The sequence below is a fragment of the Dromiciops gliroides genome, chromosome 6 (assembly GCF_019393635.1).
Source record: "Dromiciops gliroides isolate mDroGli1 chromosome 6, mDroGli1.pri, whole genome shotgun sequence".
NCBI classification, from domain to species: Eukaryota; Metazoa; Chordata; class Mammalia; order Microbiotheria; family Microbiotheriidae; genus Dromiciops; species Dromiciops gliroides.
The window spans coordinates 252,313,814-252,335,642 of record NC_057866.1 but is presented as its reverse complement, the minus strand read 5'-3'; the positions used below and the strand labels follow the sequence as shown (position 1 = coordinate 252,335,642).

General features: G+C 39.3%; 1 protein-coding gene across 1 annotated transcript in view; it reads left to right on the top strand.

The window, feature by feature from the left end:
- Window positions 1-1,141: 1,141 nt before the first annotated feature.
- Window positions 1,142-21,829, top strand: part of WDFY3 (WD repeat and FYVE domain containing 3) — a 332,419-nt gene continuing 311,731 nt past the window's right edge. The window contains 1 exon segment of the mRNA XM_043973480.1: window positions 1,142-1,316. The gene's annotated coding sequence lies outside the window, so the exon portion shown is untranslated.

Sequence of the window (21,829 nt, the reverse complement as noted above, 5' to 3'; positions counted from 1 at the left end):
ATTTCCGACAATAACCAGTGGCTGGGATGGTGGTGGTGGTGGTTTAAGGCTCAGTCAATGAGAATAGAAGGCCAGGGCCTTTTCCTCATCTTGGGTTGAGTCATCTTTGGCAGCTGGATAGAAGACCAGTGGTAGGACAGGTTGGGACCAAAAAAGTGCCATCCAGAGGATGAGAATGAGGATGGAGGAATAAGGAAGGAGATGGGGAAATGAATGGAGATGGACAAAGGGATGGGGATAGAGATGGGGTTGGGAAAGCGGAAGGGGATAAAGAATAGGGCATGGGGAAGTGGATGGAGATGGGTATGGGACTGGGTATGGAGATAGGGTTGGGGACTAGGATAAGAATGGGGGATGGGGAATAGGGAAGGGGATGGATGATGGAATGGAGAATACAAATGGGAAAGGGTTAGAAGGGGAAAAGGAGGAAGAAGGGGAAGAAGAGGAAGAGTAAGGGACAGGTGTGCTTCCAAGAGGAAGGGGGCGGGGTGGGAGAAAGACTAGAAACTCGAGAGGTCAAGCCCGGCTGGGGGAATGACCCACCGTACGCTCAAACAGGCGACAAGGATAGGGGTGCCAAGGAAGGGGGACTACCGGCGCGAGGCGGGGGTGGGGAGGCTGGAGCTGGGGGAGGGGGGAGCAGGAAAGAGGAGGAGAGCGGGGTGCGGGTGCTGCGACTACTGGTGCCTCTGCCGGCGGCTCGGGAGGAGCCGGAGCCCGAGCAGGAGCAGCAGGAGGAGCCGGAGGAGGGGAGGAGGGGAGTTGGGGAGGAGGGGCAGGAGGGCTGCGGGAGGAGCCGGAGCAGCAGCAGCAGGAGCAGCAGCAGCAGGAGCAGGAGGAGCAGAAGGAGGAGGAGGAAGAGGAGAAGGAGGAGGAGGAGGAGGAGGAGGAGGAGGAGGAGGAGGAGGAGGAGGAGGAAGAAGAGGAGGAGGAGGAGGATCCCTAGCCAGCCTGCTAGCCTGCCTGCGGGAGGAGGAGGAGGAGGAGAAGGAGAATTAAAGATGGCCACCGGCCGCTGCAGGAGACGGCTCCAAGCCGTCACCCTCGGGGACTGTCCCTCGGGCCGACCTCGGCCTTGATGGAGAGGAGGCGCCGCGCGGGCAGCGCCGAGGCGGAGGCGGCGGCCGCAGGCACCGGGAGCCGGGCCCGAGGAGCCCGAGGCGGCGGCGGCTGGAGGCGGGGTGGTGGCCGAGGAGCAGGCGGCGGCATCGGCGGCATCGGCGGCGGCGGCGCTTGAGCACCTCCCCGCTCGGCCCGGCCTCCCGGGCCCGCGGACCCCAGAGCCTCGCCCGTCCGCGCGCCCGCCCGCCCTCGCGGTGAGTGTCAGCCGAGCTACCCCCGGGCAGCCGCGGCCGGACGGCCTCGGCCCAGCGTCGCTGCCTGCGCCCGGCCCGGCCCCGGCCCCGGCCGGCCCGGGCCGGGCGGGGCTTTCTCCGGGGACGGACGGGAGGACGCGGGGAGGCCGGGCCGGCGGCCTCGAAGAAGTCGGGGCTCGGGCGCTCTGGGGGGCGGCGGGCGGGTCCCCGCGCCCCCGGGTCCTCGCCCCGCGCCCCGGGGCAGTTACCTGCGGGGTCCCCAGTACAATGGGCGCCCGCCCTCCCCGTGACCTGGGCTGCCGCTCCGGGCTGGATGCGGCCGGGGCTTTAAACCCGGCTGCCCGTCCTTTCTCCTCGATCTGGGGGAACTTAAACAATTAATTACATTCAGTGCTAACGCGGCCAAGTAGCAGGCGAATCAACAAACACATTTCAGTGATTTTACCAGAATTCATTAGGGCCAGCTGATCATATATTGCATTGGTTGTTTTGTAAAATCATATACCTTTTTCCCCCCTTATGTAAGGTTAATAGCATATTTCCAGGTTGGTGTTGCATCACAAACAGAAATGTTTGCTTATGCACTCAGACCTGATACCTACAGTTCGACTTAAAAAGCTATTCTAGATGTGTATGCTCAGATTTACTACTAAAATTCTTTCTCCCTTAAAAAGAAACCATGATTTAAAGTTCTAGTTTTTGTAGACAAAAAATATTCCTTAATTTATAAACGAGAATATTAACATTTTCTACTTTTTTTTTTGTCTTGCCATAAATAGCATGGCATGAGGTTACTCTGAGGGCTAGATACAGATTTGACCTCCCTGTGAGCCAATCACTGGCCTTGATGGATATTTTTATTTTTATATCATAGTTGCCTTTGAATAAATGGCATACCAAATTCTTTGGGTAACATTCTATATCTAGCTTTGTGACAATATAGATTTCTTTTACTGGTAATAACATTGCTCTGAGTTGAAATTGAGTCCAGGTAGAAATTGTTCTAACTTTAACATTGCTGCAAAAGTAAGTAATGAGAAAACATGATATTCTGATTTCTGAGAAATGGGTTGCAAAGACCAGTGAAAGGAAGATTAATGAACTCCTGGTAGAAGTAATTAGAAGGCTTTCTTTCTCTTAGAGTCTTCCCTTTGAGATTATCTCCAATTTATGCTGCATTTATCTTGCTTGTACATGGGTTGTTTACATGTTTCCTCCCCCATTAAACTGTGAGCTCCTTGAGAACAGGGATTGTTTTTGCCCTTCTTTGTATCTGTAGTGCTTAGCACAATGCCTGGCACATATAAATACTTGTTGACTTGGTTAGTCAAGAGGAAGAAAAATGAGGGGCAGATGATGAGTTTACGCTTTTGTTTTGGGTTTTCTTAGAGTATAAATGACCCGTGATCAATTTTTTTTTGTGTGTCTTTGAACCTGTTTAAAAGAAAAGATTAATCTTATTGGAATAGTTCTGGATTGAGAATCTTCTTGATATTAGATGATTTATCGTTTATACTTCTAAATGGATATATTGTGAATTTTTAAAATATCAGATTTGACCTAATAAAACCAGTGATTGCTGTTTATTTTAACCAATCTTAAAATAATTCATGCATATTGTCTTAGAACTTTAGGTTTGAGAAAGATTTTGCAGGTCATCAGATTCAACTTTTAACACACTGTAAAGTTGCTATCTAGCTATAGTGTCTAAAAATCTAATGAGTGGTCGCCAATAAATTAGAAGCTTTAGCAAGAGTTTAGACTTTTAAGTATTTATAAAAGAGCATTAGGATCTAATGATCAGAGAGAAAGGTAAAAATCTAACTATTTCTAAGAGACCCCATTATCCGAGGCCAGGAACAAAAAAAAGGACCCGATGCTTCCTTCCTCCTTCCAGAAGCCTCCTGTCTAAACCAGAAACATCAAATGTCACTTCCTGACGTCAAGGAACTGACCTTCCAAGCTACATGGCTTGCCCTCAATTGTCACAACACTTTAGGAATCCCTATAACATTCCTCACTGATAGTCATCCAGGTTGTGATTGAACACTTTTTCTGTTCACTACTTTAACAAAACTGCCCTTTCATTTCTGAACAGCTTTAATTATTAGGAAATTCATACTTATTGGAACTAGACTCTGTTTCTTTGCAACTAATATCATTGGTTTTAGTTTGGTTTCTATCTATATTGAAATTTTCTTTTATGGAGCAAAATTTTAAAATATAAAGATAGTGTTGCTCAAATGGGTTATTATTTCTCAATATAATTAACAAATCCTAATTGCAATAATCAGAATCATTCTTGATTAGACTTCCTTTAGATCCTCTCTTCCATTGAGTTCCACAAGTCAGATCAACTCAGAATACCTATAGTTCTCTTGTTCTGGGATTCTTCAAGCCCCTGTATTTGTTTCCTTGGTTTCATCACCTTTGAAAGCTTGTCCCTTCAGTCAATGCTTCTTTAACCCTAATTTACCTCTTTTTAGTTACTGATTCCTTCTTTGTAGCATACAAACATGCCCCTATCTCCCCCAGCCTTAAAACCTCGCTTTATCCTACCTTCCCCTCAAATTGTCATACTATTTATCCCTCCTTCCTTTCACAGGTAAACTTCTAGAAAAAAAGCTGTTTATAAAGTCATCACCTCCAGTTTCTCACCTCACATTTAACTCCTTATCTGCTTACTGTCTGGCTTTCATCCTCACTATTTGACTCTTTCCAGTAAATGCTTGTTGGCTTTACCAAGATGTCGCCATTGATTTTTTCATTGATAAATCCAATGACTTTTCTGAGTTTTCATCCTTCTTGACAACTCTTGAAGCATTTCATGCTATTGCCTACCATTCTACTCCTGGATGCTTTTTCCTCTCTGGGTTTTTGTGACATTGTTCTTGCCTGGGTTTTTTCTTCCCTGTCTGATCAGTCCCTTTCAGGATTATCATGCATGCCATCTCATTTATACATGAGAAAATATTCACCAGCTCCTTGTGAACAGGATCTGTTTTTTGCCTTTCTTTGGCTGTCTAGCCCAGCTCCTGTTACAGAGTAGGCACTTTAAAAATGTTTGTTGACTGACTAGGCCTACTTCTTTTCTCTCTCTCCACTCCTTTCTTGTTGATTATTAGTTCTCATGATTCCAACTATCATCTTGTTGCAGATACTCCTAAATTTGTATACCCAGCCTTCATCTCTTCTGAATTCTAGATCCAGCTGCCTGCTAAACTTCACAAATCATTTTCTTTTCTTTGAATCTGCTCCTCTTTATTTCCCTATTTCTTTCAAGGGTGCTAGCCTCCTTTGAGTTAACTCTTGACTCTTACCTCCCTCTCCCCATTGCCCTCTCTATCCACTTATTTATGAAGTCCTATTGGTTCAGTCTCCTAAATATTTCTTTCAACTGTCTTTTTTACCCACTCACTCTACAACTGCTTTAATTCAGTATCTCTTTAATCTGGACTGTTGCAATAGTTTCCTAGCTAGTGCCCTTTTATCCAGCCTTTTTCTCTTCAAACTGTCCTGCACACAGCCGATAAATTGATATTCCTGTTGCACTGATCAGAACTTCCCTACTCAAGAAGCTTTTGTGGATCTCTGTTACCCCTAGGGTGAACACAGATTCCTGTTAGGCTGGAGCCAGATTGTGAAAGACATTGACTGCTACTATTTACATGCTCATTGCCTGGTACTACTCCCTCTCACACAATCTTCTATCCAGTCAAACTGGCTTAGTTATTGTTGTTGTTCATCCTTCATTCATGAAGAGGACCAACGACATCATTGTGTGATGTCTTGACTCCTGGGTGACTTGGATTTAGGTGAAGCAGAGCTACCCAAAGTCATCAGCCTTACTCTCCTCCAGAGTCCGAGACATATGTCCGGGTAACTGGCGATGGCCTGGGATGAAGTGGGTGACTTTGGCTTTTGCCTTAGTTAATGATGTTGGTGAAAGAGGAAGGGAAAAAAAGGGGAAGCCCATCTTTTGACCTTTTTATGTGCATGAAGGAACACTCCCCTTCATCTCTGGGTCTTAGAACCCCCAACTCTCTTCAAGTCTTAGCTCACCTCCTTCAAGAGCTGTTCTTGATTCTACCTCTTACTTTCTGTCTCTTACTTTTTTATGTTTTGTATATACTTGTTTTATGAAGTTTCATTTTCTCAGGAGCATGCAAGCTCCTTAGGGGTAGGGACTCCCACTTCTGTATTTGTACCCTCAACAGCTAGTGTAGTGTTTGGCACATAGTAGGTGCTTAATAAATGTTCATTTTATTGACTGGTCAGCATTTTCAGTATCATCTGATAAGCATTTCATTTACCATGTACTCCCCCCATTCCCCCAAGGGTCTAAATGCTCTGTGGTTCTACAGGATTTAATACAGTTTCACTATATGACCTTGGACAACACAATTTTCTGCATCAGTTTCCTTATCTGTAAATTGGGAATAATACTTGAAATATTAGCTTGAATTGTTAAAAAGTTCAAATTGAGATAATATATGTAAAGTGCTTTGTAAATGTTAGCGCATACGAAAATGTTAGCTGCTATTTCTATTAACATTTTATTTTTCCTTCTTTCTTTTTTTATGGTTATCAATGTTTCCTAATTTGAAAGCTTTGGTTAAAGTACATATTCCTTTAATATCCTGTGTGTAAAATTAACCTTGTCATTAACATTTTTAAAGGATTCAGTGTTAATAGGCTAGGTGTTTAAAAAATACTGGTTTATGGAAAGATTTAATAACATTCACAACTTGGATTTGACAAAGATAAAATCTCAGGGTTTGGGAAATTTAAAAACTGCTCATACAATCTAGGCAGAATCCAGAAAAATTTTTCCTGAGAGAATGTGTGAACTTGGACCTGGCTTTCAAAAGTCTTAACTCTGATACTTACTAGTTTTGTGATCTTGTGGAGGTCCTTTTACCCTTCTGTCCATAGATTTAGGCATTTTGATTAAGGTTATCATTAAAATCCCTTCCAATTCTTAACATTTTTGTTCTTGGCCCTCTGTGAATTGGTTCTCTGCTACTTTGTTAAAAGAATCTTCTCTTCAGTTATCAGAGTCAGCTTTTTATAAAGCTGCTGAATCAGGCTCAACTACATGATAATCTAGGTACTAGGAAACTTGGTATAATGGAAAGAAGACTGGCTTTGGACCCAGTAACAGACCTGCCTCTGATATACATCTACACACACAGGCACATGCACACATAGGCACATGCACACATACATATATCTCTATATCTATCTACATACACACATACAAATACGCACACCCTATCTGTCTGACCATAGGCAGCTCCCTAAAACTATACTTTGCAGATGAGTTGTTCATCTTCATTAGTGGAAAGCATTTCTACTTTAGAAAATTCCTGCAAGGATGAACTTGATAAGGATACATTACTCATTTCTCTCTGTCCTCTGCCTCTTCCTCCCCCCCCCCACCCCATTCATAGCCTCTCCTATGTTTTGTTCATGGGGCTTTAATTATGTTTGTTTTTGTTTTTTATTACCTCCACTTCCCCTATTTCTTTAAATTCTCTTTCCATCTTTATTCCCTTGTCTGCTTTTAAAAAGCCTATCATATTGATCCCTTTTTTGTTTTTACCCTGAAGGTCAGTGACCATCTGTCCATCTGACTATTTTTCTCATATAAATAACCTCTAAACATGAGGTAATTTATTTCCTTACTTATCTTTCCTTAGTAATTATACCTATCCTTTTTTGTGTTTCTGGGATTTGGGGTGTTTGCAGGTTAAATATTATGCTTGCTTTTTTTTTTCCCTTTAGGAATATCCCTAATAATTCTCTTTTGTCAAATGTCATCTTTTTCATTGATGTTTATAATCTTGGGTATGCAGAGTCTGTCAAGCTTGTAGCTTAAATATCTTTGCTTTTTAGAATATACTAATTCCATTCTTTTCTGTGGTTTTTAGTAGATGTGGAAAAATTTTGTGTAATGCTAATTTCCTTTTTTAAAATTTGAAGTTATTCTGGATGCTTGTAAAATTTGTTGTTTATCACCAGAATTGTTCGATTTAAGCACTATGTTTGAAGTAGAAGGCTCCCCCCCCCCATTTGTCTTTTCTGGATGATTTCTAGGTTCTCTTCCTTGGTACTTTGCTTTCTGTATTCAGAAGTTCTGGGGAGTGCTCTTGTATTAGTTCTTGAATTATAGTAGGCTTTCTGACTGGTCATGTTCTCTTGAGAGATCTTTAATCTTTGTCGGTTTTTATGCATCCTGTCTTCAAGGTCAATGATTTTGTCTTACATAGAAATGATGTATTCTTTTGACATTGTTTTATTTTGTTTTCTCTTTTGCCAAATTTTCTTTCACTTGAGTCTTTTTTTTTTTTTGTATTCCAGATTTGTTGATCTCTTTTTGCAGGAACTCTGTGGAAGATTCAGTAATTAGAATTTTTAGAAATTATTGCATAGAACTATAACTTCTGATAGATTTATTCTTAATTTCTTTTATGTATTTCATTTCTCTTTTAACTATTATGGAATTTCTTCTCATTCCATTTTCTCTTGGGATCCCATAGGATTCTGTTTCATTAGGCACAGGTTCATTTTCTTAGCTGTTGTGATATTAAGATTGCTTTGTGGGGCAGCTAGATGGCGCAGTGGTTAAGGTACTGGCCCTAAATTCAGGAGTACCTGAGTTCAAATCCAGCCTCAGACACTTGACACTTACTAGCTGTGTGACCCTGGGCAAGTCACTTAACCCCCATTGCCTACAAAAAAAACAACAACAACAAAAAAAAAGATTGCTTTGTAATCTCTAATAATTACCTGGTTTCCTAACTTCTCTCTTGCTGTTGAGGCTAATCCTACCAGTCACCCAGGCTGGAAAGCTAGGTGTCATCCTTGATTCATCACATTCTCACTTCCTATCCTCAATGTGCCCCTCTCCTCTCTGCTCCCCCCTACCCCCAGTATCCATTCTCTGACTGGGGTCTGTTGATTTTATCTTTGTAACACTGCCATCCTCCCTGGTAGCCTGCTGATGAGTCTGGCCCTCACTAGTCTAGTCTGTCCTCTGCTCAGCTGCCAAAGTGATCTTCAAATGCAGGTCTGACCATGCCACCTTCTCCACCTATCTTGAGTACACAGTGTTTTTCCAGAGAGTTTCTAACCAAAGGGCCAGCCCAGAAAGAAGGCAGCAGTCTCCTCACTGCTCCCCTCCTCATGTGACTGGGCAGAATCCAGAGCTGCTGCTTTTGTGGTAGTTGTGAGGGGGATATAGAAGGTAGAAGGTTTTGTAAAGACAAGATCAGTTTGTATAAACCTTCCAGGAGTGTGGAGGCTCGTGGGCGAGGAGTGCTGAGTGAGCACTTATTGAGGTTCTCTCTTTTCCTGTGGATTCAGCTGTAATTGCTCTACATCTGGCACATAACTCCTCATTGTGGGGAAGGGGGAAAATTTGAGTGTGGACTGAAGAAATTCTAGTCTGACATCTTGTTGGTCACATGACCTGGAACAGAAATAAATTATTAAGCTAAGAGCCTTGGCTGAATTTTTTTTCTAAACAATAATTTGTTTTTTCACAGACATGGCTTAAACCTTCTAATCAATTTTAACAGAACATTAGGTCGAGAAGAGTATCCTTCTATAGATTGAATTTTAGAAATGGGAATACTAATATCTTTAATCCAAATACTTTATAATAATGTAAATAGATAATGATGTATGTTTTAACCATTTCCATGGGAGTGGTTAGTGGTGGTTTTAGTAATATGAGCTAAAAATGATAAAAGCTACCATTTTATGTTTTTATTAGGCAGCTTAAAGTCCTGGGCTTTGAGGGACATATACCTGATTTCATATTCAACTTTAGACATTTAATAGCTGTGGGACCTTGGAAAAGTCACTTAGCTCCTCTCTGCCTCAGTTTCCTCATCTGTAAAATGAGGGTAATAATAGCACCCACCTCCCAGGGTTGTTTTGTGGATCAAATGAGAAAATAATTTGCTTAACACAGTGCCCGACACATGATAAGTAGTATATAAATGTTAGCTGTTCTTATTACCTGTTACCTATAACATATTACTGTGATTTTTAACTATGCGGTAAATATGTTAAAGAGTTCTGTCAAAGATGAGCTTCATTGATGAGTTTCAGAAGATGTGGGTTTGAGCATCAGTTCTGACACCAGCAAGCTAGGCACCTGTGATCATGGAGAGGTCCAAGGAAGATAATCATTATTGTATAACCCATGATCCCCACAGAACTGTGGTCAGAAACGTTAAAAGTACAATATAGATTTAAGTTGTTGCTTTATTCCCAAATAGGGTGTACAGTTGCTTTAGGAGATGATAACGATTGTGTGCACCTATGAGTCATATAATTGAAAACTTTGAATGGTAATGTCTTTTGTAGTCAGCAAAAATCTAAGGGGGAAATAGAACTGCACACATATTTATTACTTCAGTAAAGTCTTGTTTGGGTAGTTTGCTATGTCAGAATATCAGTTTACTAGTTAAAAAAATCAGAATAATGATAGAACTTTGGAAAACAATGATTTTTAAAACTACCTGACAGATTTTTAAAAGTTTTTTTTTAAGTGGCATACTTTTTCTTCTCTAAATATCTATGTCTGTACTTTTCAATATATTTGGAAAGTTCTCACTCTGTGGTTGCTTTATAAATGTATATTTGCTTTATAAATACTTAGAGTTTCTTGTTTTCATACTGTCAAGTTTTATCAGTGTAGTAATTTATTATTTTTTTCATTGTAGTAATTCTAAATGGCTTTCAGAAGTACTAATTAGAGTAAGCCAATATATACTCAGGATGCAATAATTTTAATATTTCGAAATATCAGTATTTGTGGTAGTGTATAGAATTGTTGAATATGAGATTAAGAATTATAATATTTTAGAATATAATCTCATTATTCACATATGAACAAATTGTAAGCAATTTTGTCATGGTATGCAGACTTCTAGGCCCCCTTTCTGAAAGGATATTCTGTGGTTGTCTTTTAGTTAATCTTTAGGTGATGCCTAATATGGACACCATCTTGAATTAATCCTGATTATGAAGGAAGAAGGTACATTTGTAATTGTCATATCATAAATTTAAATTCATACAATAATTTCAGCTCTAAAGTGAGGGCATTGGACTAGTTGATCTCTAAGGAAACAGCTAAAATTCTGTTCTGTACTTCTATTTAAAACACTATTCTGTTCCTCTAAATTCCTCTTCTATTACTTCATAAGATTTTATTTTTACTGTTATTGGATCATCTTGGTGGCAAGAGTGAATTGCTGGTGTTGGAAGTTACATCATATAAGTGATAGAGCATAACAAGTGGAGTACCTTATTCACCTGACCATATGCATACATGCACACCTACACACATGCGCGCACATGTGAGCACACACACCACCCACATATATTTTATATATATGTATATATACACACCACACACACATATATATTATACACACACACACACACTCACACTCTCTCTCTCTCTCTCTCTCTCTCTCACACACACACACACACACACACACACACACACACACACACACACACACACACATATAAAAATGGAAGATTTCTTACCTTGATCATGGTTTGTTGATTAGGTTCTATAAAAGATGGGGTCTTTTCTCTACCTCTGTCCTAGAGCATCCACTGGGTATTAAGACCAGAACCCTGATTAGAACTTGCTTAACACTAGTCCCCTTCTTGGCTCACTAGGTCTGGAAATTCTTGAGCCCTGTGCAGGCTTCCTGATTTTAGAGCTCACAGAGCTACAGGGCTCTAGGGACACCAGACTATTAGGGAGCAAAACTTCCGAGAAGCAGGGCCAGGTGGTGAGGTCACCTTTTCCTTTTTTGTTTTGAATCGTACTTGGATTGCAGCACCTCAAAGTGGCTTGCACACGATACTGTTTTGATTGTTGATGCTCTCTGGAATTCTGATTGTGGTTGGAAGACTTAGACTTCCTGGTTTTCTTAGCATCTGAAGCGCAGTATTTATTTAATGTGCTGGTGGTGGTGGTGGTGGTGGTGGTGGTGTGTGTGTGTGTGTGTGTGTGTGTGTGTGTGTGTGTGTGTGTGTGTGTGTGTGTGTGTGTGTGTGTGTGTGTAAAATCAATGAATCCGGAATTTTTCAGATTGCTGAATTTTTCAATGACTACTTGTGAAGAGCACCTTGGTTTATTTATTTATTTTTTTACCAGCATAAAACTTTCTGCTCTTTTGAATGAATAAAACTGACTTTGTGATTTTTCTTGAGGTTTACTTGTGAATTTTGATGTGCTTAAGAGATTAAATTTGTAGCCCTACATAAATCTGACCCTTATGTGTGAGGTGTGCTGTACTTAGAGTAATAACATTTTAGTCTTTCAAGTACCACTAGGTGAATGAATAAAAAATTTCAAACCTAACTCTTAAGGAAGGCTAAGTACTTACCACTTGTAGGCACTGGGGTTACAACCCTTGGACCAATAAGTATCTATAATGGAATATAAAGTGATTTCAAGAGAGAGAGAACACTGTCAAGTGGAGGAATTTGGGGAAAGCCTGGGGTACATGAATGTACCTAAACTGTATTTGGAAGGAAGCTAGGCATTCTAAGAGTCAGATGTGAAGGGAGTGTACTTCCTTGCTGGGTGTGGGGATGTTGTTTATTGGGGAACAGCTAGCTTGCCAGTTTGACTGGAATAAAAAGTCTATAAAGGTGAATAACATGAAATAAGACTGGAAATGGAAAGGGAACCCTCAATTATATTTTAATATTGCCTTATTCTTTGAAGCATTAGTTATTGTGATTTTTTTCCCCAAGTGGTTTTGTGTGATGACAAATTATGATATTCAGATTCAGGTCTGAGTTCTTCTGTGAGTTTGGCAAATTTATTTAAAAGCCTGATATTTCTACTTGTAATGAAGATAGCAGTGCCTGCTGGAAGGCTGGTGTTTTGTTTTGTTTTGTTTTACTATTTTACTATTTTTTTAACTATTAGTACATGATAGAGAAAATTACATTTTAGATTCCGGTGTTAGCTTCTGCCCTTGTGCAGTAGGCATACTTAAGATGATAGTGGCTCAACTAACATCATCCAATTGATAAGTAATTACTAAGACTGTGTTATTGTGTTCAAACGTTTGGTGACTCCTCAGAGACCAGCCCTGACCCAATTTAGATCCCAGATTCCCCCTTCTCAACTGCCCAGGTGAATGTTATCTTATTCTTTGTAATGGCAGCACCAAGTGCCTCCTACCCTTCTTTTCTATCTAATTTCTTCCTAGAACCAATTAATATTAATTATGTATTCCTGATTGTATTCATAGAATACAAATTACATAATATTGATAGAAGGAAAAATTTTAACGAAAAATCTGCCATGGAGTTACTGGAAGATGTCTATGTAAAGCCAGATAAATGTAATCCCAAAACAATCTGTTATTTTGATTGACTGTTACTTAAATTCCTGGATCATTGTAACATTGCCATTTGGGTTTCCTTTCCTTTTAGAAAATCCCACTTGAATCAGATAAATTAGGGTTGATTTATGTTTTTCCAAAAGATACTCTTATTACATATAAAATAAGCTTCTCTAAAGCTTATTCATTTGTTTTGCATATAGGCACTTGAAAAGTTTAAATTGTTTATTTAAACAAATTATTGTTTAAATTGGAGTTTCTCTATTTTCCAAATGATTTATTAATAAGATGCTTTGCCACACCTGATCTTAAACTGACAAGGATACTAAGCTCCAGAAGGCAGGTTGGGCAAATTACCATGATTCCAGACTGTAGGGTGAATTGCTATAGAAAGTCATTCTTTCTTTTGCCAAAAGTGCTGCTATAAATATTTCATATAGATGAGACCTTTTGCAAAGACATAAGGCAGCTAGGTGGCACAGTTTATAGAGCCCTGGGCCAGGAGTGAGGAGGACTTGAGTTAAAATCCCACCTCAGACCCTTACTAGCTGCGTGCAAGTCACTTAACTTCTTTTTGCCTTCATTTTCTCAACTGTAAAATGGACATATTAGCATTTACCTTCTATGGATCAAATGACATCATATTTGTAAGGCTGTATGGGCACTGTACAGTGCCTGCCACATGGTTGATGCAATGCAAATGTTAGCTATTATGATTACAATTATTATTATACAAAAGATGGGGTTTTCTTTTGGTTTTGTTTTTTTCTCCCTTTGGCTTATATTCTACTAGTGGGGTTAAATGGCACAGACATTTTAGGGTTTTGTTTGTTTGTTTGTTTGTTTTTGTCTAAGTGCTTTCTAGATTAGTTGAATTCGCGGACCACTTCATCAACAATGTATTATTGTACCTTTCTTCCTCTAACTCTTTCCAGCACTGACTGTTTTCATCTTTTATTGTCTTTGCCAAATTTGGGGAGTTTGGCAAAACTGCTTTTGGGCTCCTTGGATTTGTATCTCTCATAATGTTGGTGATTTGGAGCAATCTTTCCTATGATTAACAGTTTGTAATTAATTTGAGAATTGCTGATAATTTTTGTGGTTAAGCTTTCTTATAAAAGACTTCCAGGTATTTGTGACCTCTGTGACTGAAATGGGGATTATGATGATAAAGTAAAACACTAAAAATATTTGTTTCTCTTCAGATTGATATTTCTAAGCTTACAAAGCCCTCAGATATTTTATGTATCTTTATTACACCCAATGTTTTCCCAAGTATATATTTTTGCTTATTGTTTGAATTTACTAGATGAATAACCAATAACCACTTGAATCGTTATGCCATAATAATTACCACCACAAATGAACTAGTTGTTATCCTTTACAGGAAATTGTTTCAAAGCAATTTCAGAGTTTCTGAATGAAGACCTAATCTTAGAACTGTTTGTGAGATTGGTAAACATTATAATTACTATTTGTTCACCTTTAACCACCAAGTGGGTGCATGAGCAGCTGTTTTGACCGAAAGTGCTTTAGGTAGAATAAAGCAACATTTTTGAACAGAGCTCAGTTTAAGAGTAGGTAGTTAGGACACAAAATGCTTGGGGTTGGGTGGGGGGAGGGTCCAAAGTACAGTTTTAAATATATATGGCTCATTGTTAATGTCTGACAATTCCATGGCATATTAAGTATTTATTTTGTGCTGATATCTGGTGATGGTTCTGAGCTTGGAAGGTATAATTATGTACTTAATGGGACATGCAACTTTCAAACCTAGCTTGGGTTTCCAAATGCTCTTTCCTGGGTCTGACTCAGAATATCATTGAAAGTGCTGTGAAGTGACAATAATGAAACAACATACCAAAACTTATGGGATACAGCCAAAGCAGTTCTTTTGTTTGTTTGTTTTTGTTTTTTGGTGAGGCAGTTGGGGTTAAGTGACTTGCCCAGGGTCACACAGCTAGTAAGTGTTAAGTGTCTGAGGTCACATTTGAACTCGGGTCTTCCTGAATCCAGGGCCAGTGCTCTATCCACTGCGCCACCTAGCTGCCTCCAAAGCAGTTCTCAAGGGAAATTTTATACCTCTAAATGCCTGCATGAATAAAATAGAGAAAGAGGAGAGCAGTGAATTGGGCATACAACTAAAAATGCTAGAAAAAGAACAAATTAAAAATCCCCAATTAAATACCAAATTGTAAATACTGATTAATAAAATTGAGAGTAAGATAAAACTAAGAGCTGGTTCTATGAGAAAAAAACCAATAAAATAGGTAAACCTTTGGTTAATGTGATTAAAAAAAAGAAAGAAGAAAACCAAATTACCTGCATCAAAAAGGAAAAGGGTGAACTCACCACCAATGAAGAGGAAATTAAGGCAATGATTAGGAGCTATTTTTTCTAACTATATGCCAATAAATTTGACAATCTAAATGAAGTGGATGAATATTTACAAAAATATAAACTGCTAGATTAACAGAAGAGGAAATAAAATCCTTAGATAAGCCTGTTTTAGAAAAAGAAATTGAATAAGTCACTAGTGAACTCCCTAAGAAAAAAATCTCCAGGGCTAGATGGGTTTACAAGTGAATTCTGGGGGGCAGTTAGGTGGCTCAGTGAATAGATCACTGGTCCTGGATTCAAGAGGACCCGAGTTCAAATCTGGCCTCAGACACTTGATATTAGCTGTGTGACCCTGGGCAAGTCACTTAACCCTCATTGCCTCACCCAAAAAAAAAAAAATCCCAAACAAATAAACAAAAACCAAAGCCAAACAAACAAACAAACAAAACCCCTTCGAATTCTACCAAGCATTTAAAGAACAATTAATTCCAATACTATACAAACGATTTGGAAAAATAGGTGAAGAAAGAATCCTACAAATTCCTTCTATAAGAAAAATATGGTGCTGATACTTAAACCATGAAGAACAAAAACAGAGAAAGAAAATTATAGACCATTCTCCCTAATGAATATCGATGCAAAAATTCTAAGTAGAATATTAGCAAAGAGATTACAGAAATTTATCACCAGGATAATACACTGTGACCAGGTGGGATTTATACCAGGAATGCAGGGCTGGTTCAATATTAGGAAAATTACCAACATAATCAACCACATCAATAAGAAAACTGCCCCAAATTGTATGAGTATCTCAATAGATGCATAGAGAGCTTTTTGACAAAATACAGCACCCATTCCTATTAACTGGAGGGAAGAGGCAAATGAGGGAATTGCACCTGAAATATACTCAATCACCTTCCTCTCCCCACCTGCCCCCAGCCTGACTGCACAGTACTTCCTTCCATGAATTCTGTGATACTGCAGTTATCTGTCTTCTTGCTTTCTTGTTGCTGTTCTCACACATGTAACGCATCCCCCTCCATTCGTACCTTTGCACTGGCTGGTCTCTTCCCTAGAGTGTATTCCCTCCTGACCTCCACCTCTTAGAATCTTTGGTTTCTTTTAGGATTCAGCTCAAGTGGTGTCTTTTACAGGAGCCCTTCTTGGTTCCTACCATTTGCTAGGGAGTTCCTCCCAATGTTCTCCAATTTTACATCCACTTGATATTTAGCTGTTTATGAACATATCATTTCCCTTATTGGAATATAAACTTTCACTTGAGGGTAGAAACTATTTGTTTTTGACTTTTTATCCATATTATCTAGCCTGGCCTCATGCTAGATAATGTGGATAAAAAGTCAAATGATTATTGATTGTTGTACAAAGAGAATAGGAGAATAAGAAGGGGAAAAGTGGAGGAGAGAAAAAAAAATTGGTGTTATGGCATTATTCCACCTCTGATTTATATTTACCAGTGATATTGATACCACAAAGGGTGATGTATTTTTCCCAAACCAGATCTGGGCAGTATTTCAGAATCAGTTCCCTATTTTATAAGCATTTTACTTCATCTTTACTCAGACTAAGTACTAAGGAAACTTTCAGAGTTCACATTGGACACTCAGTACTAACAAAAAAGTGATGTTCTCATTGCTTTCTGCTTCCTTTTCTGCAGAGGACTAGGCTCAAATCAGAGTTGTCAGAGAAACGAGTAATGCCTTCTCATGTCCTTGTTGTCATTGCACAATACCAGAGTTGTCTGACCCTTTTTATTAACAATGGGCTATGGAAGGGTTTCCAGAAATAACTTTGAAAATGATAAGGTAGGAAAGTCTAGAACCCCGCAGGTAGGGAAATGTGAAGAATCTGCATTATTGTATTGTCTTTCAAAGAGGTCTCCTTGCTTATTGTGATGTGATTGGAAAACACTAGTACTTTTTACACTATGGGTGAAAGCATCCTATGGGGCAGTAGCTTGATGTCACTATAGCATTATAGAATTGAAATTGTGACAGGGACCTCAGAGATCATGCATTTTACCTCCTCAATTTATAGATGAGGACACAAGCCCAGAGAGGTTGTGTCATGTCCAAGGCCTCACAACTGTTCAGTGACAGAGCCAATTCTAGAATTGCAGACTCCTGACTCAGAGTCTGTTGCTCTCTCTGTTTCTCTGCTTGCATTTGGGCATAACTTATGCAGTTGGAAGCTCTATCTAATGCTTTTTCTGATCATTGTCTGCTATTATGTTTGGTGCTGCTGCTATTTGTTATTTTGGGGGAGAGATGGGAAAGAGCTGTATTGTGATGGAGGAGGAGTGTATTTGGAGCAGGAAAGCTATAGATCTGACAGATTTGCTTATGATGGTAGGCAAATTCTTAACATCATTGAGCATCTGTTTCTATCCGCAATAAGGAAATATGTTCATCTTCAGCAGTGTTGTTGTGAGGGAAGTGCTTTGTCAAATGGTAATGCACTATAAAAATGTGTGCTGTTACTAATTTTTCTTGTGTGAAAATCTTTGAATGTGTCCTAAAAGAATGCCTTCTGTCTACACTTTGACATTTGAACTGGGTGCCCCATGGCCATCTTAAACTCAACATGCCCCAAAATGAATTGATCATCTTCCCCCTTCCAAACTTCTTAACTAATATGGTTGACGGAATCCCATTATCCAAGTCAACTAGGCCTGCAGCTTAGGTGTCATCCTTAACTCCTCACTCTCTACTTTCCTATTTCCAATTAGTTTCCAAGTCCTGTTATTTCTTCCTTCTCAACCTCTCTTGCATATGTCCCCCTTTTCCCTCTGTTGTTATCTTGGTACATACTCTCCTTGCCTCAAACCTGGACAACTGCAATAGCCTTCTGATTGTCTTCCTTCCCTCAATTCTTTTCTCACTTTAGTTTTTCTTCCACTCGCTATAAAAGTGATCTTCCTAAAGTGCAGGTCTTATCATGTCATTCCCCCTTGACTCCTTACCTCTCTGCTTGTCAGTAAATTCCAGTGGCTCCCCATTGCCTCCAGGATTAAGTATAAATTTCTTTGATTTTAAAGCCCTTCACAGGCTGGCCCCTTCCTGCTTTTGGGGGGGGGGTGGAGCAGGGCAATGAGGGTTAAGTGACTTGCCCAGGGTCACACAGCTAGTAAGTGTCAGTGTCTAAGGCTGGATTTGAACTCAGGTCCTCCTGAATCCAGAGCCAGTGCTTTATCCACTGCACCACCTAGCTGCCCCCTTCCTACTTTTATAGGCTTCTCACACTTTATTCCCTTCTCTGTACTCATTAGTCCAGTGGTTCTGACCTCCTTTCCATTGGGCAACAGATGCCATCTCCTGATTCTTTGTCTGTCATGCATGGAATGCTCTCTGTCTTTACCACTGCTTCTTGACTTTTTTTTTTTTGTGAGGCAATTGGGGTTAAGTGACTTGCCCAGGGTCACACAGCTAGTAAGTGTTAAGTGTCTGAATCTGGATTTGAACTCAGGTCCTTCTGAATCCAGGGCCGGTGCTCTATCCACTGCGCCATGTAGCTGCCCCTTCTTGACTTCTTTAAGGAATTAATTGGGAATTAATTTAGCCCTTATACTTTCTTCAAGTCTTATCTAAAATCTGATCTTAGACAAAATGTCTTTCCCTATCCTCCTTAATGCCACTTTCCCCTCCAAGGAGATTCTCTGCAGTTTATCTTTGGGGTACCTTATTTGTACATAGATGTTTACCTATTATTTTCCCCTCTGACTGTGAACTCCTGGAGAGTAGAGACTGGCTTTTGCCTTTCTATGTATCCCCTGAGTTTATTAACACAAGTGCCTGGCATGTACTATTTGCTTAATAAATGCTTGTTGACCTGATGGGCACATAGTGAGTACTTAATAAATGCACATTGGCTTGGTTTGATTGTAGTCATTTTTTGGTCTTACATTTGCTTGGGCGACATGATGTCAGCTGACCTCCATATACTTCCAGCCCAGTAGAACAGTTTCCATGAGTATCTCTCCAGTGCTGGCATGCCAAATGCCTTCCAGGATATCACTGTTAATCCTGTGTGAATAGCATTGAATAGCAAGTCTGGATGACTATAATGCTCCCCTCCAAGTCCTTGAGCAGCTTTCTGGTGACATGTCAGACTTGGATACTGTTTATTAAGTTGTTTTGAGGCTTATTATAACTGAAGCAAATACACTGTGTGGTTGAATGAGATCTTGAATCTCACTTTTGAATTTATTGTTACAATGGAACTAAAAAGTATAATGGACATAAGTTAGTAATTTCAGTAAATTTTCCTTTACATGAAGACAAATAAGCTCTATTAGTAAGTAAGGATTTGGCTTATAGGCAAATAAGTAAAACTATAAATAGAATAATTTTCTTCTGTAATATAAGCAATCATTTCTTTTTTGTTTATTGTTTCATATATAAGACTTGCCTAAGTGTCTTTTATTTTTTTAAGTGAGGCAATTGGGGTTAAGTGACTTGCCCAGGGTCACACAGCTAGTAAGTGTTAAGTGTCTGAGGCCGGATTTGAACTCAGGTACTCCTGACTCCAGGGCCAGTGTTCTATCCACTGTGCCACCTAGCTGCCCCATTCAGTAGTCTTAATGAGATCCTGATAAGTTTTTTTTTTTCCTAAATAGCAAATTAAAAAATAAATATATTGGGTCAGCAGCCCATTTACAAGTGTCTGAGAGAAGGTAGGTGGTGAGGTGAAACATGGAAACTAGGGAGAATATAGAGAAGTGCAACAGAAACCAATTCTTATCCTCCATGATACATTTTACAGAAGAAATACAATGTATCATGTATTAGATCAAATGTAAATATATTCAAGAAAGAAAAGTTTTTCAGTCTAGATAATGAAAGTAGTTTGAGAAATTGAAATGATCTAATTAATGAAATACACAGTTTTAGATGTACTTGTAGTTGATAAGATTTACCTTATAGCTGAACTAGTCCAAATTCCAATTTTACAAATAAGGAAACTGAGACCTATAGAGGCTAAGTTACTTGCTTTAAGGTCACACAAATAGTAAGTGTTAGAGCTTGGATTTATTCAGGGCTTTTGACTCCTAATTTAATTCTTTTCCCACTGTTGCCTTCCAATTTTTTCTTGTCTATGTGAGGTCTTGTACAGGCTAAAATAGGTATCCAGGTACTTTTAACAACTGTGTCTCAGGGAATAGGGGAGATGTTTTTGGACAGAAAGACTTTGCCATTGTCTTTTAAAGCAATTCCATCTCTACCTACAGGTAAGGTGACCCTGGCTGTTTAGGCATGGTGTGGTCAGATGATAGAGGGCTTGAAGAACCAAATAGAGCAGTTTATACTTTCTTTTTAAAAATTTTATTGATTTTTTTACATGACTTACATTTCCCAATATAAATTTCCCCTTTCCCAGATAGCCATCTCATAACAAAAAATAAAAAAAAGGTAGAAATATCCTACCCTTCCCCCTTCCCCCGCCCCACTCCTCTGCTTTTTACTTTGGTCAGTTTAATTTCATAGCATTTAGTTATATCAAAATGTTTTATGTTTTATTGATGTTATAATTTCCATTTCCATTTTTAAAATAATGATGTTTCCTTGACTTCAGACTTTGCTTTGTATAAGCTTATATAAATCTTCCCAAACTTCTCTGTATTCATCATTCCTTTTAGTATAGTCCTATTCTATTTCAGTCAGTCAACAAGCATTTATTATGTGATTGATTCCTGCTAGGGTTGTTATTGCTGGAGTTACAAAGTAAGGCTTTGGGAATGACCTGCACAAGGTGGAATTTGAGTCAAAAGGAAAGAGAGGAGGTTTGGAGGGAAAAGAGAATAAATTCTGTTTTGGAATTGAAGATATTTATGGGATATCCAGCTTGAGCTTTCAAAAGGCAAGTTGGTAGTTCTATACTTCAGGAGAGAGGTTTGTGTCAAATACATAATCTCAGAGATGGTTATATATTTATTTTTTTTAATCAGTTTTATTTTCAGTTCCAAATTCTTTCCTTCCCCCCACAGCTCCCTCACCCATTGAGAAGGCAAGAAATAGAAAACTTTTTACAAATAGGACATCCTGCAAAACAAATTTCCACATAAGCGAGGTTCCTGGGGGTGAGAGGTATGGAAACAAGAAAAAGGGGGGCAGAAATGCTTCAATCCACACTGAGTTTTTTTCTATCTGGAGATCAATAGCATTTTTTTCCATCATGAGTCCTTTGGCATTGTGGTGGGTCATCGTATTGATCAGTTACTAGGTCTTTCACAGTTGATTATCTTTACATTGTTGTTATCATGTACAGTGTTCTCCTAGTTCTGCTCGCTTCACTCTGCATAATTTCATATAAATCTTACCAGGTTTTTCTGAAAGCATCCTTCTTGTTATTTCTTATAGCACAACAATATTCTATCACATTCATATACCATAAGTTGTTCAGTTGTTGTTCAGTTGTATCTGACTTTTCACGGCCCCATTTGAGATTTTTTGGCAAAGATACTGGAATGCTTTGCAATTCCTTTTCCAGCTCATTTTACAGATGAGGAAACTGAGGAAAACAGAGTAAAATGAATTGCCTAGGGTCATGCTACCTGTGTAAATGGTTGAGACTGGATTTTAACTCAGGAAAATGAGTCTTCCTTATTCCATCCTGCTCTCTCTCTATCCACTGCTCCACTTAGTTGCCCTAACTTGTTCAGCCATTCCCCAACTGATGGGCATCCCTTCAGTTTTCAATTCTTTGCTATGATAAAAAGAGCTGCTATAAATATTTTTGTACATATGGTTCCTTTTCATTTTT